Here is a 23,237-nt window from a genome sequence, read left to right as displayed (position 1 = left end):
ACGAAGGGAACGCTGATTAGTCATAGGCGCTAATGAGAGTAGTTTCCAATTTCTTGAAGATGCCTGGGCGATATCCCTCGTCGACCATAATCTCTTGTTGGTCACTAATCGCTGGTACGGACAGAGGCTTTTTGGGGGAGATGAAAACCAGATGTCTGATGGCTAAAAGCCTAATGTTTGGAGTAACAAAATCCCTTCGCTAAGAAAAATCATTATCTTATTCCCTTTTCCTTTTCCTTCTCTTATTATCCGTTTCGTGCCTTTTTCTTAAGTATTATTAAGTTATTGCCTTTGGAATAACGACACTGTGCCACACTATTACATATATATATATATATATATATATATATATATATATATATATATATATATATATATAGATATATATGTATATATGTATATATATATATATATATATATATATATATATATATATATATATATATATATACATATATGTATGTAAGTATGTATGTATGTATGTATAACTGAATCACGAAAGTTAGGAATGTGATAAATCAATAAATAAAGGTATATGCCATGAGGGAAAATAAACAACGGAGTATCCGCGAGATCTTTCGACGTTCAAACATCCTTTACTAAGCAGATGAACTGACTTACATGAGGAAATGACAATACACGAAAGGTCGTATAACTGACAGAAAGGGATTACAAAGAAATTAGTACCTAGAATCGGACACACCTGGAAGATGAGTAACCTTCCCAAACAAGCCAAAACATGGGCACAATTAAAGGACAAGACAATTAAAGGATTATTATAGGTGACAGCTATTCAGAACTTTGGTAAACAAAAACATATTCACAATACATATTAAACATACATATACAATGAAGATATCTCTAAAGCAACTAATTTTTATTTAAGTCTGTAATTATATTTTTGAGGTCATTCTTAAGCATGTTACAAATATAAGGGTCTAAATGAAACAGGCCACAACTAATGTTGAAATTACAATGAGAAGTAAGTTGCATTAAAGCAAATTCTAAAAGATTTCGTGATAAGACATCTTTTGACCTTGCAATTGCTGAACTACCAATCCAATTTATTCGGTGGTTGTTTTCAATTAAATGAATGAATATTGCATTAGATGTTTGCCCAGTTTTGACAGAATATTTATGCTGGCTTAACCTTACTTCTAAGCCCTTGCTCGACTGTCCGAGATAAGATGAAGGACAATCCATACATGGAATTTTATATATTATGTTGCTTTCTCTGGGGCCATTTTTTATTAACATTCCTTTTAGTGTGTTATTATACGAAAAAACAAGGTTGACCTTAAGGGCTTTTAGCAATGATTTAATGGTTTCAAATCCATTAAAATAAGGCAAACTGAGAATGTTCTTAGAATTTTCTTTCTCCGTATTACTTACACTATAAAACTTTTTGTGGGCTTTATTATAACAAATATCTAATATATATGAAGGATAACGTTAATCTTTCCCTATTTTTCTTATGTATTCAATTTCTTGATCCAAATATTGGGGACTGACAATGTGCAATGCTCGTAAAAACATAAAAGAAAAAATTGATGTTTTTATCTTAAGATGGTGGCCTGAATAGAAATGAACATAAGTTAAGTTGTTGGTCGGTTTCCTATAAATATTAAATTTACATTGAAATGGTTCTCTATGTATTAAAACATCTAAGAAAGGGAGGCAATTGTCTTTTTCTAATTCTAGAGTAAAGTTAATTGATGGTACCTGGTTATTTAATTTAGAGAGTAAATCATTTACATCAATATTGACAGGCAGAACAGCTAAAATATCACCAACATATCTATACCACTTTACAGGAATATAAATGATATTAGGTAAGTAGCGTTTTTCAAAGAATTCCATGTACAAGTTTGAGAGGAGAGGCGATAAAGGGTTGCCCATTGCCATGCCAAATATTTGTTGATAAAATTCACCATTGAATATAAACTTACAATCACAGATGCACAACCTAATGAGTGAAATAATGTGACTTATAGGTAAAGGTAATTCATGCTGAGTTAGTTCATCATGTTCAGCTGATGAGTCTCCACTTATAACAATATCATCCAGATATGGATAAGCAAAATTATAAGAAGCTAACAATTGGGAAGTGAGCTTCTGAAATATTGCAGGAGCGGAATGGATACCAAATGGTAACCGAAAATATCTATATAGACCCAAATGTGTGTTAATTACCAAATTAACGGTCTTCTGGAGCAACTTCCATTTGCAAATAAGCATTCGTGAGATCAAGTCTGATATAATACTTATATCCAGACACACTGGGAATTAATTCTGACATATTAGGTAATGGGAATTTAGATTCATGAAGAATTTCATTTATTTTACGAAAATCCCCACAAACCCTAAGGGATCCATTCTGCTTCCTGACAGTAACAATTGGTGAGGCATAATCTGAGAATTCTACTCTTTCTATAATATTAATTTTTTCAAGCTCTTGCAGCACACTCAACCTCACTGTGTAACGTCAGTGGCATCGTGCGGACCTTCTGAAAAACAGGAACATAATCAACTTTAGGATACAATTGGGCTTGACAGTCCTTATTAATTTTCTAACTATCTACATTATAGTTTTCCACAAAATCTTTTATATTTAACGGATGGACATTAATTATATTGCGCTTATCTATTAAATTAAAAGCAATCAAGTTATTTGGGGAGTCTGACCCAACAATTATGAATTTAGCGTCTGAATGATTTTGCTGTTTGTATTGAAAATTTGAAACTTTGACCTTCCCAAATACTTTAATTGGCACTTGGTTATAACTCTGCAATTTAGTTCTACAGTTTAGTAATGTACAATTTAACTTCTTGAAATCATCATACTTTAATGTGGAAGTAGCTGAACTGGTGTCTGTTTCAAATAAAAATGGGTTATGATTCAATTGACAACTAACAACATAAGGTTGAACAGAACTCTTGTTTACTATACATTTCAAATCAAGTGACTCTTCAGCATTGGATTCCTCTTCTTGGATTATAACTTCATGAGTCTTCTTCAAGTGGGGTTTCGTCGTTGGCGGCGCTCTTGCGAAAACTAACCTGAAGCTGCTATACAAGCCTAAAAAGACAATTATCATAACTTAATACTTTCGCGGGCTTAAGGTGGTTTAAATGCACACTTCGTGTAAAGTACTCAGAGCTTTATTGTTCCTTCATTCCGTTACAGGTGATATAACTTATGACTTAGGCTGCCCTTTTTCGGATCTTGTTTACTGGCTTACCTCTTTTTGACTGGGTCCCGCCAGCATTAAAAGTAGAAAAATAGTAATGTCTCTCTATATCAGGGTTGTAACAGTAGCTATATGCAGTATGTATGCTATATTTTGTTTTCAGTTTTAGAAACCAAAGGTAGTTTTGGAATTATTTAACAACGAAATTCTGAAATAGTCACCCTTGGGAGATCCAGTCAGGACGACGTAAACAGAACGTAGAAAACAACTATTATTCGACTTCAAGTTGAAATAGGCATTTTCTGATAATTCACAGAACGTTCAAAAAGTTGTCATTTATCTCCTGTTTTATTAATTACTGACTTCTCATTTTACCTTAACATGAAAACTGTGTGTGTGCGCGTAAAACACTCGATCGGTGGCCGAGGCAAAACATCCTGTTACACTTCTTTACAGCATACATGAGATTTCTGAATGACGAGTCCAGCGTCAATTCATTTTAATAACACTCCAGAAAGTAATCTATCTTTTTATATTTTATTGTAAATTATTTTTCATCACATAACAATATAGAAACTTCACTTGTATGTGTTTACATCTATGGCATTTCAACAGAAGTCTTTCGGTTTTGGCCGTTTTGTGTGTTGTCCGCCCGACGTTAGTGACGAAGCAAACTTTCATTATAAAGAGACTCCTGTTTTACAACTATTAACGTTAGTAATTTTATTTAATAGTGACAAGGTGGTTTGTTGAGTGTCTTCAAGAACAAGTAATTTCGCTTAAGTTCCTGCAGCAATTTTACAACTGAAGGATACGGGTATGGTAGAAATCAATTAATTTATATTTTACTGGACATTAGTTGCCCTGTGAATGAAAAGGTATTGGTAGATCTATATAAGTATTCCGCGGCGAGCTAGACTATGGCAGTTGACGTTTTTCTACGCAGTTTTACCTCCTATTCGTTTCGGGAACAAATGATCAGTGTAAGGCTACTGAAACCCTATAGGCAATATCCCAAAATTATTGTGGACTACAGCGGATATTGGTAATTTGGTATAGGTATTTTAGGTGGGTGAAAATACAAGAGCAAAATAGGCATACAAGGAGGTATTCTAGCATTGCCATGGCAACCTGTATCTGTAGGTTTTGATTCTGAAAAGGGTAAACTTTTTTGGGGTGGGGGTGGGGAAGTGATACAAGGATATGTTTTAAATGGTCCGTGATACTTTCATGAAGGGTATTAAAGTGCAGCGTGCACTAGCTGAGTAAGGACCTGGCTAGACCTGATACCTAAGGTTTAGGTTAGGTAAGGGTAGATTCCCAGCCAATAATTTTTAATGTTAAGTTCCCAAAGTTAGGTTAAGTTGCAGTCCAGGAGGCGGCAAAAAAAGTTTGGCTATGTAAGGCCTTATGTGCCTTTGACTTGGTTGCATTGGGTTGCACCCGTGTTATTTTAATTCACAGTTCCATAATTAGAGTAGGTTGGGGGGACGCTCATGAGAGCGAATTCCCCCGGCATCCTAGGTGGGATCCCCTGATAAGTGAAGTAAGTCAATGATTTTTCACCCACCCAAATACCCGGCTTTCCATATAAAAGGGGGTGGGGGGGAAACGTGCATTTTGGCCAAGCCCGACGTGCTAGATGTAAGTTTTTTTTTTTTCTCAATTCGTTCAAATGCAAATTTCCCCGTTAATTGTTGCACAGTAATACCTGGATAAAAGAGACAGTCTTCACAGTTATACTTGGATAAAAGGGACGGTCTTCACAGTAATACCTGGATAAAAGAGACAGTCTTCACAGTAATACCTGGATAAAGGGGACAGTCTTCACAGTAATACCTGGATAAAAGAGACAGTCTTCACAGTAATACCTGGATAAAAAAGACAGTCTTCACAGTAATACCTGGATAAGGGGACAGTCTTCACAGTAATACCTGGATAAAAGAGACAGTCTTCACAGTAATACTGGATACCTGAGACAGTCTCACAGTAATACCTGGATAAAAGAGAACAGTCTTCACAGTTAACTACCTGGATAAAAGAGACAGTCTTCACAGAATACCTGGATAAAAAAAGACAAGTCTTACATGGATAAAAAAAGGGGACAGTCTTCACAGAATACCTGATAGACAGTCTTCACAGTAATACCTGGATAAAAAGAGACAGTCTTCACAGTAATACCTGGATAAAAGGGGACAGTCTTCACAGTAATACCTGGATAAGGGGACAGTCTTCACAGTAATACATGGATAAAAGAGACAGTCTTCACAGTAAATACCGGGATTAAAAAAGACAGTTTCACAGAATACCTGGATAAGGGGACAGTCTTACAGTAATAACCTGGATAAAAAGAGACGGAGGTATTTCACAGTAATACCTGGATAAAAGAGACAGTATTCTCACAGTGGAATACCTGGATAAAAGAGACAGTCTTCACAGTACTACCTGGATAAAAAGAGAACAGTCTTTCACAGTAATACCATGGATAAAAAGGGACAGCTCTTCACAGCTAATACCTGGATAAAAGAGACCGGTCTTCACAGTAATACCTGGATTAAAAAGGACAGATTCTCCAACAGTATACCTGGATATAAAGAGACAGTCTTCACAGTAATACCTGGATTAAAAGACGACAGTCTTCACAGTAATACCTGGATAAAAGAGACAGTCTCCCCCCCCCCCCACAGTAATACCTGGATAAAAGTAAAGTACCTTCAGCTTACAGTAATACCTGGATAAAAGATAGACAGTCTTCACAGTATACAACCTGGATAAAAGGGACAGTCCTTCACAGTAAACCTGGATAAAACCGGAAGGGGACCAGTTCTTCACAGTAATACCTGGATAAAAGAGCCGGTCTTCAACAGAATTACCTGGATAAAAAGAGACAGGTTTCTTTACAGTATACTGGATAAAAGAGTTCTTCCACAGTTAATAACCTGGATAAAAGACCAGGCTTACAGTAATACTGGATAAAAAAGGGAACAGCCTCACAGGTAATTACCTGGTAAAGAGACAAAGTCTTCACAGTAATACCTGGAATAAAAGGACAGCCTTCACAGTAAATACCTGGATAAAAGAGACAGTCTTTCAAACAGGTACTGGAGAGACAGTCTCACAGTTAATACCTGGATAAAGAGGAAAACAGGTCCTTCACAGTAATAAAACTGGAATAGAGGCAGCCTCACAGTAATACCTGGATAAAAGAGACAGTCCTTCACAGTAATACCTGGATAAAAGGGACAGCCTTCACAGTTATAATACCTGGATAAAAGAGACAGTCTTCACAGTAATACCCTGGATAAAAGAATGATCTTCACAGTAATACCTGGATAAAAGAGTACAGTCTTTCACAGTAATACCTGGATAAAAGAGACAGTCTTCACATAGTAATACCGTGGATAAAAAGGAGAACAGTCCTTCAAACATTAATACCTGGATAAAAGAGACAGTCTTCACAGTAATACCTGGATAAAAGAGACAGTTTTCACAGTAATACCTGGATAAAAGAGTCTTCACAGTAATACCTGGATAAAAGAGTCTTCACAGTAATACGTGGATAAAGGGGATGGTCTTCACAGTAATACCTAGATAAAAGATTCTTCACAGTAATACCTGGATAAAGGGGACGGTCTTCACAGTAATACCTGGATAAAAGGGAAAGCCTTCACAGTAATACCTTGATAAAAGAGACAGTCTTCACAGTAATACCTAGATAAAAGGGACGGTCTTCACAGTAATACCTGGATAAAGGGGCACAGTCTTCACAGTAATACCTGGATAAAAGTGACAGCCTTCACAGTAATACCTGGATAAAAGGGACAGCCTTCACAGTAATACCTGGATAAAAGGACTGTCACCACAGTAATACCTGGATAAAAGGGAGGGACAGCATAGTAATACCTGGGTAGTCAACACATTAATACCTAGTTAAAGGTGACAGCCTACACAGTAACACCTGGATAAAAAGGAGTGTCACCACAGAACACTGGATAAACCGGACAGTCACTACAATAATACCTGGATCAAAGGGATAGTTACCACAGTAATACCTGTCAGTTCACCCCCACGACTGTTAGAAGGTTGAACGTCCACGTGTAAAATGTAGAACTGTCAGTCGGACCATCGCTCTTTTGAGCGCCTCAGCAGCGGGGTTGGTATGGTATTAGCGTCCCACCTCGGTGGTCGCGGGTTCGATTCTCGGCCATTCCATTGAGGAGTGAGAGATGTGTATATCTGGTGATAGAAGTTCACTCTCGACGTGGTTCGGAAGTCACGTAAAGCCGTTGGTCCTGTTGCTGAATAACCACTGGTTCCATGCAATGTAAAAACACCATACAAACAAACAAACATCGCTCATTTGCCAGAAGAGGGACACAACTCAAAAAAATGTGTTTTGAGCTATTGTTACCAGCAGATAACCTGTTCTTTATTCCACATTGTGGCAAAAAACTTATCTGTATTTGTCATAGAAACAGCTCTGTAAAAGAATCATCTAAATATAAATGGACAAAGTATAGAGAATTTCAACTTTAGATTGCTTCTCCTGAAATATAGCAATTTTCGAGTTAAGATTCTTCTGGCAAATGACCGAATATATACTCATATCCCAATTTTGATCCTCATTTAACGTTGATGTTAAAATTGGTGATATAAGTGAATTATAATCAAGTCTGACGATTTGGTTTGTTTCTTCATTTACTTAATAGATAGAACTCAGTATTAAGAATGTTTTTATTATTATTATTATTATTATTATTATTTTATTTTTATTTTTTTTGCTCTATCACAGTCCTCCAATTCGACTGGGTGGTATTTATAGTGTGGGGTTCCGGGTTGCATCCTGCCTCCTTAGGAGTCCATCACTTTTCTCACTATGTGTGCTGTTTCTAGGATCACACTAACTTCTGCATGAGTCCTGGAGCTAGCTTCAGCCTCCTAGTTTTCTTTTTCTAGATTCCTTTTCAGGGATCTTGGGATCGTGCCTAGTGCTCCTATGATTATGGGTACGATTTCCACTGGCATATCCCATATCCTTCTTATTTCTATTTTCAGATCTTGATACTTATCCATTTTTTCCCTCTCTTTCTCTTCAACTCTGGTGTCCCATGGTATTGCGACATCAATGAGTGATACTTTCTTTTTCTGACTTTGTCAATCAACGTCACGACTGGTCTGTTTGCACGTATCACCCTATCCGTTCTTTGATACCATAGTCCCAGAGGATCTTTGCGTGATACGTTTTCTATCACTCCCTCAGGTTGGTGCTCGTAACCAACTTATTACTGCAAGGTAGCTGATGTTTCTTGCACAGGCTCCAGTGGAGGGCTTTTGCCACTGAATCATGCCTCTTTTTGTACTGGTTCTGTGCAAGTGCCGGGCATTCGCTTGCTATGTGGTTTATGGTTTCATTTTTCGTATTGCACTTCCTACATATGGGAGAGATGTTATTTCCGTCTATCGTTCTTGAACATATCTGGTTCTTAGGGCCTGATCTTGTGACCCAACTGTTATCATTCCTTCAGTTTCCTTCTTTAGCTCTCCCCTCGTAGCCATTGCCATGTGTCATCGCTGGCTAGTTCTTTAGTCTGTCTCATGTATTGTCCGTGCATTGGTTTGTTGTGCCAGTCCTCTGTTCTGTTTGTCATTCTCCTGTCTTCGTATATTTCTGGGTGGGTCTTCGTCTACTTTTATTAGTCCATTATTCCCATGCACTCTTTAGCCACTCGTCTTCACTGGTTTTCAGATATTGCCCCAGTGCTCTGTTCTCGATGTTGACGCAGTCCGCTATACTTAGTAGTCCTCTCCCTCCTCCTTTCGTGTTATGTATAGTCTGTCCGTATTTGCTCTTGGGTGTAGTGCTTTTGTGTATTGTCATATGTTTCCTGGTTTTTTCTGATCTATGCTGCGGAGTTCTGCCTTCGTCCATTCCACTATTCCTGCGCTGTATCTGATTACTGGCACTGTCATGTGTTTTATGGCTTTTATCATTTTTCCGGCGTTGAGTTTTGACTTGAGTATTGCCTTGAGTCTGCATATATTCTTTCCTGATCGTGTCCATCATCTCTTGGTGTTTTATATTCCCTTCCATCCCATTATTATTATTATTATTATTATTATTATTATTATTATTATTATTATTATTATTATTATTATTATTATTATTATTATTATTATTATATTTTATTAAAAATAATGGCAGAATTCACAGAATTGATTTTATATAAAATTCTTTCAATTCTCTAATGATTTGTCTTTCTGGCATGCTGGTATTATAATACCAGCATGTCAGGAAGACAAATCATTAGGAGAATTGAAAGAATTTTATATAAAATCAATTCTGTGAATTCTGCCGTATTTTTAATTATTTTTAAAAAAAACATGCTTGAAAGAACGGTCCTGTTTCCAGACAACACAGATATTATTATAATTATTATTTGTTTTTCAATTGTGTAAGTAAATCCCTATGTAGTATTCTTGCTTAGGATTTGCATAGTCTCATGTCCAATTACCCTTTTTGGGCATATTTCGGTACTAGCTATGATTTATTTTTCCCGTGATGCAGTTGAGTCATCAAGGAGCTTATTGTTATTTCGACGGAATAGGTAAATTGATAAGTAGAGTGACATTTTCTCCTTCGGTTCTAAGTCAAATGGACAATTTCCCCACGGTCCAGACCTTAAAGGTGAACTTCTGGTTGCATTTCAAATGTTCCATATGTAGTATTATTCCATTTAAGTACACCGGTGAAATTTTTTTTTTAGAAAGGAGCTTTTTCTTATTTTTTACAACCAGTTTTCTATTGCACCATGGGCGCAGCCATTTATGTGTGGCTCATCTGTTATTTGTGACGTCAAGTCGTGGTATGGTCAGACAGGTGGAACCATTCCGCCATGCGTGCTGTCTACACAATTCATGGAGACACACACACACACGTTTAGAAAACTGCTGTTCACCCCATCACACCACGCACATTTCGATTGACAAGAATAAATTTCAATTCAAATGCGTACAAGTGGAGGCACCATAGTATAGATAGCGGTAAATATCTTCGTCGGTACCGTGGTCTGTTCAGATGGAGTAGACCGTCATTTCACGTTGATCTATTTTCACTCATAGCTGTGGCCACCACTGTTTCTTTTAAGGAGAAAAAGGTTCCTGAATACGTGTCAAAAAAAGAAGAAAAACTACCCAGCCACTGTTTGTAATCCTGAAAAACATCATCATTAACAACTGTCGCCATTTCTCTCTCTCTCTCTCTCTCTCTCTCTCTCTCTCTCTCTCTCTCTCTCTCTCTCTCAGTAATGTTGCAACATCACGTATATTACACACGTGCACACACTTGTGCAATCACAGTATGCTTTCGCAAGGGCTGTCACTATTGCCATGAGTGGTGGGTCTCAATAGTCCCTTTCATGTGTGCGCAGTTCTGCTTTAGTACTTTTGATTCATCTGTGTACTTTGGCGTTCCTTGTTCGTAGACAGCATGTCTAAAATGTGACTGGTCTTTGGTTCATTATATCATATATATATATATATTATATTAATATTATTATATATTATATATATATACATAATATATATAATATATATATATATATAGATATATATAATATATAAACCATTCTAGAGGCTTATAAAGGAACTTCCAAGAATATCTGAACCATCTCACATGACGCCATAAAATGTCAACGGTCAGTTTCTCTCAAATTGAGAAGAGCGTCTACTCCCCCCAACATCCCCCAAAAAGTTCGTTATTTGTTAGCGTCACCTACATTGGCACCCATTGGTCAATAGACCTAAGGAGAGGTGGCAGAGCCAATCAGGTCCTAGAGGGAAAATATCGGGGGGTTTGTGGGGAGGAAGGAGAGGGAATGCCAAGATGCTCCTTTTTCGAGGGGAGTTAGCCGTCGGTCAAGAGATGGGGAAGACGTACTTCCCCCTCGTCGCCCTTTGCCGGTTTTCCCTGCTTGGTCTCAACCTCGCCAGTACTATAGATATAAAGTTCAATTTCACTCGGGCCCTTGTGTAAATTCATTAAAATATAAGACTTGTGTTAAATTAATCACTGAGTGTTTGATTTCTGCACGACCCACAGTAACTTAAGAGACCCACGCGACCCAGGTCGGGGGCATAATTTTGGTGTCAGGTGTGGGGTACGCTGCGAAGTGCGGATTCGGTGACTAATTGTTCAGTGTCTTTATGATCGGAAAATACGTGATGGAGCAGTCATATGAAACAATAACACGAAAGGGCCGACGTTGAAGTGATAGGTTAAAGCACAATTGAGCTTGCCTTCACGTAACTAATGTCAAAATAACGAGCGGTAGATAGCAAAGAAAGTCGGCGTACGATATTGCAATACCAAGCGCGAGACATCGTGAAACGGGCGAATACATGCACACACGTGCTGTGCATAAAACGGCCAACAGATATCAAAGATGGCGGACGGCAATGCACGCCAGCCAAAATTCTTTCCCGCCAAGGGGAAAGAAGAGTGCCTGGAGTCAGCTCTGTGCGCCCAAGAGAACAGGGGAAATCCTGTTGGGCAGCGGGAGGGATACCAGTTCTCCCCCCCGAAGAATAGCAGAGTGAGACTGTCGGAGTAGGGGACTCCCCCTGCAGGACAGCACACCCCCCTCAAGAGCGGGAATGGGTCGGAAGGAGATGGGCACTTTCCTCGTTCCCCTAGCCCCTCTAGCCGTTGAGGAGATGGTATTCACCTTCAGGATGGATGGGGGAGTGTGAGCTGTAAGCTTCGTCTGGCATAGACCAAGCTGTTAGAAGTTAGAATGATCGTAGAGTAAGGGAAGCTGACAGCCGTCGGATGGCGGCTGACGACAGCAAGGGAGTGTAGCAAGACACTCCTCCTCTTCCCTCAAGAGGAAGGGGAAGGCGACGTGGAGAGAGGAAGGAGGGTCAGTTGGGATCCTTCCTTGGCGACAAGGGAGACGAGGAGAGTGGTTACGGACCAGTGTGAATAATTGTCAGTGAGGGTCTTTGTGAAGAATTTAAACAGTCTGGGTGTGAAAATTTGGGCAACCCGCATTGAAAAAATTTTGTTTGTTTGTTTTGTTTTTATTCACTGTAGCCTAAACATTTTTTTTTTGGTAAATATTATATTATCAAAAGGCTTTGTGATTAGTTAATTGTCTGTTATGTGCAATTAGAGTGTGTTCTTTTGATTTGAATTTTTAAGTTATTCAAGTAATTTGTCTGAGAAATTTTGTTTCATCAGGAATAACATAAACAATCAACTAGTGATATGCCGATTTCTTTTTTTTAATCAGATTTGTGGTAACTGAACCCTTTTGTGATTTATCTGTGATTGCAGTTTGAGTAATTTAATTACGAATTGTACTTATTAGAGTTAATGAATAGTAACCAGTTCACTGATATTGCTTGCTTAATGTTTTGTGGAAACTGTAGATGAATTTTCTTTTATTTTGTTCATTTTTATTGCCGGTTTTCAAGTCCTCCACCTTGAGGGTAGGAGACCAAACCCGTCCCCCCTAGAGCCTCTCCTCAATAGCCAAAGTGGTTGTCAGAGAACACCACCAATAGTGTTTAATGTTAAATTTATTAGGGAAAAACTCTCTATCACGAGAGTATAATTCAAGTTCTAAAGGGTCCACAATAATACAAAGTGTAAAAAGTCCGTGTATAATTTTGAAGACTTTACAGAAAGCTTTCGAACCCTTCCGTGGGTTCGAAAGCTTTCTGTAAAGTCTTCAAAATTATACACGGACTTTTTACACTTTGTATTATTGTGGACCCTTTAGAGGTTAAATTTATTGTTATTATTAGTAGTTACCTGGGTGTTGACCTCTTTGAGATTCTAGTAGTTAAACCAGATTGTTATTCTTTTCAAGTACTAATGATACAGGTCCATTTAAGATTACTGGTCAATGCCCCGGGTTAGGTAAAGAAAAAAAAAAATATCATAATAAAAAAAAAAATTAATAAATAAATAAAAATGAAATAATGATAATTTTAGTTAATAGTACAGAAGCTAATGCCATTACCAAGGATAATGCCAATCCATTGCCCTCGATCGAGGTGCTTTTGCTTAAAGTAAAGGAGAGTAAGTTTTTTGCCACATTGGATCTCAAGGCTTGCCTTAATGGTGAAAGTAAAGAGAAAACGGCCTTTATAGCAAATAATCGGCTATATGAATATAATTTCCTTCCCTTCAGGTTAAATATGTTCCAGCTCATTTTTCACGAGTAGTGATACGCGTTTTAGCCTCTATAATTAGCATTGGAGTTTTTGTATATTTAGATGATATCATTGTAGTTGGTACTACTGTAGAGGAGCATAAAGGTAACCTGATACAAGTTTTGGAAGCATTAAGGCGTCATGGGATGAAGATAGATTTAGAAAAATGTAAGTTTTTCCAGGTCGAAGTAGAATTTTTGGGGCACCTAGTAAGTTCTGAAGGCCTTAAGCCTTGTGCCAATAAAGTTGTAGCAATTAAAGAATTTCCACGACCAAAACATGCGAAAGATGTAGCCAGCTTCTTCGGACTTGCAGGTTACTATTGGAAGTTCATTAGGAACTTCGGACAGATAGCGAGACCGTTAGACGCATTAAGAAAGCAACCTGATTTCCAATGGGGTGAGAAAGAGGAAGAAGCTTGTCAGAAATTAAAAGATACCCTAATGAGCGACGAATTCTTGGCTTATCCGAGGTTCGATCGCCCTTTTTTAGTGACCACAGACGCAAGTGGTATTGCGATAGGAGGAGTAATCTCCCAGATTGACGGTGAAGGTAATGAAAGACCAGTTTGTTTTGCATCACGAGCATTAAAAGGGGCATCTTGGCATTCCTTCTCCTTCCTCCAATAGCCCACAAACCCCGCGATATTTTCCCTCTAGGACCTGATTGGCTCTGCCACCTCTCCTTAGGTCTATTGACCAATGGGTGCCAATGTAGGTGACGCTAACAAACAACGAACTTTTTGGGGGATGTTGAGGGGAGGAGACGCTCTTCTCAATTTGAGAGGAACTGACTGTTGACATTCTATGGCGTCATGTGAGATGTTCAGATATTCTTGGGAAGTTCTTTATAAGCCCTCGAGAATGGTTTATATATATATATATATATATATATATATATATATATATATATATATATATATACTATATATATATATATATATTTATTTATATATAAAATCTCTCTCTCTCTCTCTTCTCTCTCAACTTGTATCGAATGCAAAACCTTAAAACTAAATAAAGGAACAAATGAAGAATTCCAGACCTTAGGGACAAGATGAGAGAGAGCGTGAGAGAGAATTCATTAGACAAAAGGGTAAATAAAGGAAAATCCCCGAATTTATTGCCATGGATGAGGTAAAAAAAAAACCGTACGGGGGGAGAGAGAAAAAGAGAGAGCAGACAAAAAAAGATACGGACTGCAAAAAATCCCTAATGTTCTTACAAACTTGAGAGAGAGAGGGAGAGAGATTTCAGTAATTTATATCACCAAGAGACAAGACAATTAAAAATCTTTCAGAATCATTCCTGCTATATTTTGATAAATCAAAATATCTCTCGTGTAATAAAGAAAATCAACGAAAAATCGAGAGAGAAAGAGGAGAGTATATATGAACTGGATACTTTAGATATGGATATCAGTTTGAAGAGAATGTGGCCTTACCTGGGCTTGGCAGCAGCTGTTGTTGGGTGTTGGGGCGTTGTTGTCCAGATGTTCGAAATACGGAAGATCAGTCATCTTGTTTGCTGTGGCTGCCTATTCGCTGGTGAAATTTCTCTCCTGACTCATGATGATGGAGCTGAACAGGCCAAGGAAAAGGAACTGGACGAGAGAATTGCGGCCTTGCGAGACGCCATCCAGTGACAGAGAGAGCAGTGGATGAACTTGGACAGGACAATTCTTCAGCTGCAACAGAGGCTCGACTACTATGAAGAGACGCAGAAGGCGGGCGGAAGGGAAGAACGCACTTGTGCCAACCATATCACTCAAGAGGTGTTGCTACAGCAAGCCTGGCAAGACAAGGCCCCCCCTCGCTTGAAGCTGGAACGGAAAAGAGAAGAAGGAGAAACGCCAGCTGGAAAACAAGATCCTCAAGATGGTAGAAGAAAATCAGCAACTGAAGGACAACACGAAGGAAATCGGGTAGAGAAACGATGCCCTATGTGAGAGGATAAAGGATGTGATTGCACAGTTGGCAGAGGCAAACTACCTGCTTGAGAGACTCGAGAAACTCCTATGACAGAAGGAGAAAGACCTGCAGCTAAAGATGGCATAAGCGGAGTGGATGGCGAGGCTCATTCAGGAACAAAAAGACGCGATCTAAAAGTGGGAATCCGAGAGGAAAAACCTCGAGTTGAGGTTCCAGTGCCTGCAGAGGGAAGTGGAACACCTCTGGAAGGAAAAGTGTGTACTACAGTGTGAAGTTGAGGCGGCGAAACTCAAGAGGAACGAGCTGGCATTGCTTTCTAGAGAAAGGAAATCGTCGGATGGAGTCGCTGGAGAGGAAGGCTTGTGTCCAGGGCGAACGGAACGACTAGCTGGAAGATGAGGTTTGACAGCTGCGAGGAGCGAAGGATAAATTGGTGTGCGACCTGAAGAACATCTATGAGAAATAAAGACGCCTAGAGGAGGACAACTGGAAACTGCAGAAGCATCTGTCCATCTTCAAGGAATGGCGTGTTGGATCAGATGAGAAGATGGATCAGATGAGAAAATTTTGTTGTATGGAAACTTTGATGTTTATTTTGTAATAAGTTTGCTTTATTAATCCTTGAAGGAAATTGAACTAGAACAGAAATAAATATGTTAAAATGTTTTCTTAGTTTTATTGATTCCTGGAAGGGAAAGGAAAGGGGAGGATCATAGAAACGGTGAAGAAAATGAGGGCATTTGTGGAGGTGCCCCTGGAGAGTTGAGGGAATTGAGTAGGATTCGTGGAGGTGCCAGAAGAAGAAGCGTAGGATTCAATAGGAATTGCAGACTGCCAGGAAAAGAACTGAAGGATTCAGAGAAGCCCCAGGAGAATTGAGAGGATTCAGTGGCATATTCCAGTTCTAAGGAATAGTATAGGTATAGCTCTCTGCAGGGACTATCGGGCGAGGCCCGCCATGGGTCCCGGAACAGGCGGGAAAGGTCCGCCAAGTGTTCTGGGACGGACTGGCCAGGCTCGCCGCAGGTCCCGGGACGGGCGAGTGATGTCTGCCACATGTCCCAAGACAGGTGGGCCAGGCCTGCCGCGGGTCCTTGGACAGGAGGGCTATGTGCGCTACATGTCCTGGGATTGGCGGGCTGGGCCTGCCACGGGTCCTGGGACGGGAGGGCGATGTCCGCCACGTGTCCTGGGACGGGTGGGCTGGGCCCGCCGCAGGTCCCAGGATGGGCGGGTGATGTCCGTCATGTGTCCCGGGCCGGGCCTACCGTGGGTCCCGGGATGGACAGGTGATGTCTGCCACTTGTCCCGGGATGAGCAGGCGATGTCCGCCACATATCCTGGGATGGACGGGCCGGTCCTGCCGCAGGTCCCAGGACAGGTGGGCTGGGCCTGCCGCAGGTCCTGGGACGGGAGGGCGTTGTCTGCCATTTGTCCTGGGACAGGAGGGTGATGTCTGCCATGTGTCCTGGGACAGGCGGGCCAGGCCCGCCGCAGGTCCCGCAGCGGGCGGGTGATGTCCGCCACATGTCCCAGGACGGACGTGCCAGGCCCGGCAGCTGATCCCAGGGCAGGTGGGCGAGGTCTGCCACGTGTCCCAGGATGGGCAGGAGATGTCCACCACATGTCCCAGGATGGGCGGGCCGGGCCCGCAGCAGGTCCCGGGACGGGTGGGCGAGGTCTGCCACATGTCCCGGGACGGGGGCCGATGTCCGCCATGTGTCCCGGGACGGGCGGGCGATATCTGTCTTGTGTCCCGGGACGGGCGGGCCAGGCCCACTGTGGGTCCCAGGATGGGCTAGCGATGTCTGCCATTTGTTCCGGGATGAGCTGGCCAAGCCTGCCACAGGTCCCGTGATGGGCAGGCGATGTCCGCCATGTGTACTGGGACAGGCATGCCAGGCCTGCCGCAGGGTCCCAGTATGGGGCGGGCATGCCAGGCATGTTGCAGGGTCCCAGTACGGGGCGGGCGATGTCTGCCACATGTCCCAAAACAGGCGTGCCGGGCCTACCGCTGGTCCCGGGACGGGCAGGCCGGGGCTGCCGAGGGTCCCATGACATGCAGGCCAGGCATTCCAGAGGTCCCAAGACAGGGGGGTGATATCTGCCACGTGTCCCTGGACGGGCATGCCAGGGGTCCCAGGATGGGTGGGCTGGGCCTGCCGGGGGTCCTGGGATGGGTGGGCAATGTCCGCCAAGTGTTCTGGGACGGACTGGCCGGGCCCGCCGCGGGTCCCGGGACAGGAGGGCAATGTGCGCTACTGTCCTGGGACGGGCGGGCGATGTCCGCCACGTGTCCTGGGACGGGTGGGCTGGGCCCACCGCAGGTCCCAGGATGGGCTGGGCCCACCGCAGGTCCCAGGATGGGCGGGTGATGTCCGCCATGTGTCCCAGGACGGGCGGGCCGGGCCTGCCGTGGGCCCCGGGATGGACGGGTGATGTCTGCCACTTGTCCCGGGACGGGCGGGCGATGTCCGCCACGTATCCCAGGACGGGCGGGCGATGTCCGCCATGTGTCCCAGGATGGGCGGGCAAGGCCTGCCGCAGGTCCCGGGACGGGCAGGCGTTGTCTGCCATTTGTCCTGGGATGGGAGGACGATGTCTGCCACATGTCCCGGGACGGGCGGGTGATGTCTGCCACGTGTCCCGGGACAGGCGGGCCAGGCCCGCCGCAGGTCCCGCAACGGGCGGGTGATGTCCGCCACACGTCCCGGGACGGGCGTGCCAGGCCCGGCAGCGGATCCCAGGGCGGGTGGGCGAGGTCTGCCATGTGTCCCGGGACGGGCGGGCGATGTCCGCCACGTGTCCCGGGATGGGTGGGCGGGACCTGCCGCGGGTCCCAGGACGGGCGGGCGATGTCTGCCACTTGTCCCGGGATGGGCAGGCGATGTCCACCACGTGCTCCGGGATGGGCCCGCCACAGGTCCCGCAACGGGTGGGCGATGTTCGCCACGTCCCAGGATGGGCAGGCCGGGCCTGCAGCAGGTCCCGGGACGGGTGGGCTAGGTCTGCCACATGTCCTGGGACGGGGGGCGATGTCCGCCATGTGTCCCGGGACGTGCGGGCGATATCTGTCTTGTGTCCCGGGATGGGTGGGCCAGGCCCACTGTGGGTCCCAGGATGGGCAGGCGATGTCTGCCATTTGTTCCGGGATGAGCGGGCCAAGCCTGCCGCAGGTCCCGTGATGGGCAGGCGATGTCTGCCACGTGTCCTGGGACAGGCATGCCGGCCTGCCACAGGGTCCCAGTATGGGGCGAGCATGCCGGGCCTGGTGCAGGGTCCCAGTACAAGGCGGGCAATGTCCGCCACATGTCCTGGAACAGGCGTGCCGGGCCTGCCGCGGGTCCTGGGACGGGAAGGCGATGTCCGCCACATGTCCCGGGACGGGCAGGCCGGGGCTGCCGAGGGTCCCATGACATGCAGGCCAGGCATTCCAGGGGTCCCAAGACAGTCGGGTGATGTCCGCCACATGTCCCTGGACGGGCATGCTAGGGGTCCCAGGACGGGAGGGCTGGGCCCACCGGGGGTCCTGGGATGGGTGGGCAATGTCCGCCAAGCGTTCTGGGACGGACTGGCCGGGCCCGCCGCTGGTCCCGGGGAATACGGAAATGGGCGATGTGGAATGTCCGCCACGTGTTTCCTGGATCGGCGATGCTGGGCTCCAGGAACGGGTTGGGAGGGCTGGGGCCCGCCCTGGGACTGGGATGGGTGGGGCAATGTCCGCCAAGTGTTCTGGGACGGACTGGCCGGGCCTTCCGCGGGTCCTGGGACAGGAGGGCGATGTGCGCTACTGTCCTGGAACGGGCGGGCGATGTCCGCCACGTGTCCCAGGCCAGGCAGGCCGGGCCCGCCGCAGGTCCCGGGATGGGTGGGCGAGGTCTGCCACTTGTCCCAGGATGGGCAGGCGATGTCCGCCATGTGTCCTGGGATGGGCGAGCGCTCCGGGCCCGCCACGGGTCCCAATACGGGGCAGGTGATATCTGCCACGTGTCCCGGGACGGGCAGGCCGGACCTGCCTCGGGTCCCGGGACAGGCAGGCAATGTCCGCCACGCGTGTCATGACGGGCGGCCCGGGCCTGACGCGGGTCCTGTGACAGGCATGTGATATCCGCAACGAGTACCGGAACGGGTGGGCCAGGGCTGCCGCAGGTCCCGTGACAGGCGGGCTCAGCACGCTGTCGGGTCCCAAGACGGGCAGGCGATGTCCGACACGTGTCCTGGGACGGGCCGGCCGGGCAAGCCTTGGGTCACGGGACGGGCGAGTGATGTCTGCCACATGTCCCGTGATAGGCGGGCCGGGCCCGGGCAGGCCGGGCCTGCTGCAGGTCCTGGGGCAGGCGTGCGATGTCCGCCATATGTCCCGGGACGGGCGGGCTGGGTTTGCTGCGCTTCCCAGGACGGGCGGACCTGCTGGGGGTCCCGGGACGGGCAGGTGATGTCTGCCATGTGTCCCGCGACAGGCTTGCCGGGCCCGCCTCTCATCCTGGGATGGGCGGACGATGTCTGCCACGTGTCCTTGGACGGGCAGCCCGGGCCTGCTGTGTGTCCCAGGATGGTTTGGATGGCATACCAGGGGTCCTGGGGCCTGTGGGCCAGGCCCACCGCTGGTCTTGGGATGGGCAGGTGATGTCCGCCACGTTTCCCGGTACGTGTGGGCCGTGCCCGTTGCGGGTCCCAGGACGGGTGGGCGATATCTGCTACATGTCCCGGGACGGGCAGGCAATGTCTTCTTCATGTCCCCGGATGGGCGGGCTGGGCCTGAAGGTCCCAAGAAAGGGGGGGGGTGGGGCGATGTCCGCCATGAGCCCGGGATGGGCAGGCCGGGCCAGCCGCGGGTCCCAGGATGGGTAGGGGATGTCTGCCTCATGTTCCGGTACGGGCGGGTTGGGCCTGGCGGGGTTCCTGGGAAGAGGGTGATAGAACATATATAAATACATATGCCTTATAAATACACATATATAGACAGATATGATACAGACATAAATGTATAAACACATAATACATAAATGAAATTTATAATATATATAAATATATATTTTATGTATGTGTGTGTGTGTGTGTGTTAGGAGGTCAGTAGCATAGGCAAGTTGTTAAAAATGATCGTTGCAGCTAATAAATGACAGTTTATTAGTCAAGCAAATTCGGCCATTGTCTATTCTTGATCTGAAAAGTTAGAATACCATGATATAAACAAAATATTTGTATATGTCTCTTTTTCACACGCATCCTACTAGTATAATCCCTATAAAGGCCACTTTTGTCCTCTTGTTTAAATCGTTTGGTGTTTGTATATCGCCTTATTAACCACTTATCCGTTAATAATGAGCATATGACACATAGGATTCTTTCTTTGTTACATATATACTGCAAAAGACACGCAACACGAAAGCAGTCTGGAAGCCATAAGGACAATTTTATGTGCTTGTTATAGGTGAAGCAGCAGTCATGTATACCCTGGCTTTGACCAATGACGATCAGCTGCCCTCGCCCTGTTGTTGGTAGTGTTTACTATTATGTAAGGTTACCAGGTACATTATGACAAAATATCGTACCAACCCCCTCTAAATTATCATATTTTCGTCTCAATATGATTGTATTTCACCAATTCCAAAAGTTTTTTATAGCTGATAGTAAAAAGGCAAATAGAAATAGTGTTATAAATGCTATGTATTCCTATAGTCAACATAAAACTGTAAAATGAAAATAGTGATATTGCCATATATATATATATATATATATATATATATATATATATATATATATATATATATATATATAGCTTTTCCTTTGATACTCATTCTAAAAGAGTGTTAAATATTTGTGATTCACACTACTGGGAACCCTGCTATTACGTCTGATGTCATAGTTTACATCACAACTAGCCTCTCTCTGGGTGCCTACTAAATTTAGCTAAGTTTCCCCTTACATTTGTTTAATTTAGTCTGATAAGTGCCTTAATTATCCACATTAGACACTACTGCATATATTTGCCAATTAGGCTATGGTTTCAAATAGCTATTTCCAAAATTTGATTTTATCGATGAAAATCTATTTAGACACGGCCCTGAAATGCACAGTAGTTTTCAAATATTAATGCTGACTAATACTGTATTAAGTTTAATAAGATTAAATGATATTTTTGTATGATAAAGAAATGATTTACCTAATACATAATAAGCACTAATTTTTAAATATTAGTAAGACTAAATAATAATAATATACTATAATCACAAAATTTATGCATGTTTATGGTAAATATTATGTTGTTCCTACACGTTACCCAAACCCTTGGTCCTTTACATTCGGAATTACTTTCAGCGAAGGCTGGAAATCAGCTGTTGAACTTTTAAACAAGGTGGTTAAGCAGTTAACTACAATCTGATAGCTGAGAGTCCCATCCCAACCCAACCAACATTCCAATTTGCTTTTAGTCGCCGTCAAGTGAGAACGTGTCCCCCATCTCGCCACCCGACTGCTGTTTAATTATTTCCAGCTTTTCCCGGTGGGATCTTTCTGTATTTGAATATATGGTTGATTGTGAGTTTGGGCGGCCTGTCAGAAATGTCACATTACTTAACAGAAAGTGACTGCGAGTCCAAATTGTTGCCAACACCTGATCATCACGTTTTTATTTCGTCCTTTTTTATCTCTCTCTCTCTCTCTCTCTCTCTCTCTCTCTCTCTCTCTCTCTCTCTGACAAAGGATTGATTGATATACAAATAGATGCTTAGTTCAGCCCTCTCACTTCCTCTGGAAAAGATATACATATGGGAGGGGCAGAAGGGTTTCCTATAGAGGTTCATTTCAATCTTTTGATATATCATAAGGAGTTATTCTCTCTCTCTCTCTCTCTCTCTCTCTCTCTCTCTCTCTCTCTGTTACTGGTTGTATGTTTATATTTCTAATGGTAAAATGTTTAAGATGACTTTGAAATGATATTAATATCATTATTTCATAGATCAATATAGTAAGGTAGATTTGATGAAGGATGATACTTGAAGTATTCATTTGGTACTTGAACTTTCAAGATAGGTAGTTATTTAAAAGCATTTTTAGAGGGGGTTCCAAGTATTTGCAGATTCTAGCCATACTCCGGGGGTGTCTGGTATGCATCTCCCGTGAATATGGGGGTTCACTGTACAGTGGCAAAGTAACAGGCCTAAACACACGTATTAAGGGGTATTGTTCGAAACGAAGCAGATACAGAGTAAGACACTTGCCTATAAACCCAGTGGCCTATAGGCTAGGCCGGACATCAGACAGGGTACATTTCGGGTCCCGCATAAGGGGAGCCCTTTTTAACCATGTGATGAGATTGATCAGAGGGAAGTGGGGATGTGATTCCGGGGGGAGACAATTAAAAGCTGTTTTCCTCTTCAATGTAATTTGTAAAGTAGCACTTTTCACATCCCTTAGACTTGTTCATCTTCTTAAGTGTAATTAACATCCCCAACATTAATTTCCTGTCCAAAGTGAAAATCAGTTTCTTCGTGTAATTCAGTAAAAATCATTCTTCATTCCAAATCTGCTATTGTAATGATACGTCAATGTCCTGCATATTCTCCTCTATGATTCAGGCGGATGAGCAACAGCTGTGTATGCTGTATCTCACTTCTACTGCTAAGATCGAGACTCAAGTTGAGATTCGCTTGAGACAGACCCTTGATGATGCTAGTCCGGCCATTACCTTGCTTTGTAACCCTTAATAGAAGGATATGCTCACATGAGCACCAATAACAGGGTTTTGGGTGGACGTCGGATTGACTCATGGCGAGTAACAATACCATGCACCATCGATTTGGGGGAATCAGGCAGGAAAGAGGTGCCATTACTTCTATAGCCCACAAATTCACTAATGGCAACTTTTAGACTGGCTAAAATCCACTGGGCCACTCATG

The 23,237-nt window shown here is 43.6% G+C and overlaps 1 long non-coding RNA gene across 3 annotated transcripts in view; it reads right to left on the bottom strand.

Annotated features, from left to right (window-relative positions):
• Positions 1-488: 488 nt before the first annotated feature.
• Positions 489-23,237, bottom strand: part of LOC135217793 (uncharacterized) — a 37,020-nt gene continuing 14,271 nt past the window's right edge. Inside the window, exons 1-4 of one of the 3 annotated variants that reach the window (XR_010315199.1) lie at positions 14,853-16,318; positions 7,233-7,500; positions 2,951-3,079; positions 489-2,507 (exon numbers count right to left, since the gene is read on the bottom strand). This is a non-coding gene — a long non-coding RNA (uncharacterized LOC135217793). Of the gene's footprint in view, positions 2,508-2,950; positions 3,080-7,232; positions 7,501-14,852; positions 16,319-23,237 lie in introns of those variants that run through there. The other 2 variants (XR_010315198.1, XR_010315197.1) reach the window with 2 other exon arrangements.

Source organism: Macrobrachium nipponense, chromosome 7, assembly GCF_015104395.2.
Source record: "Macrobrachium nipponense isolate FS-2020 chromosome 7, ASM1510439v2, whole genome shotgun sequence".
Classification (NCBI taxonomy): domain Eukaryota; kingdom Metazoa; phylum Arthropoda; class Malacostraca; order Decapoda; family Palaemonidae; genus Macrobrachium; species Macrobrachium nipponense.
The sequence above is the reverse complement of the archived record's forward strand: the minus strand, read 5'-3'. Positions and strand labels throughout refer to the sequence as shown.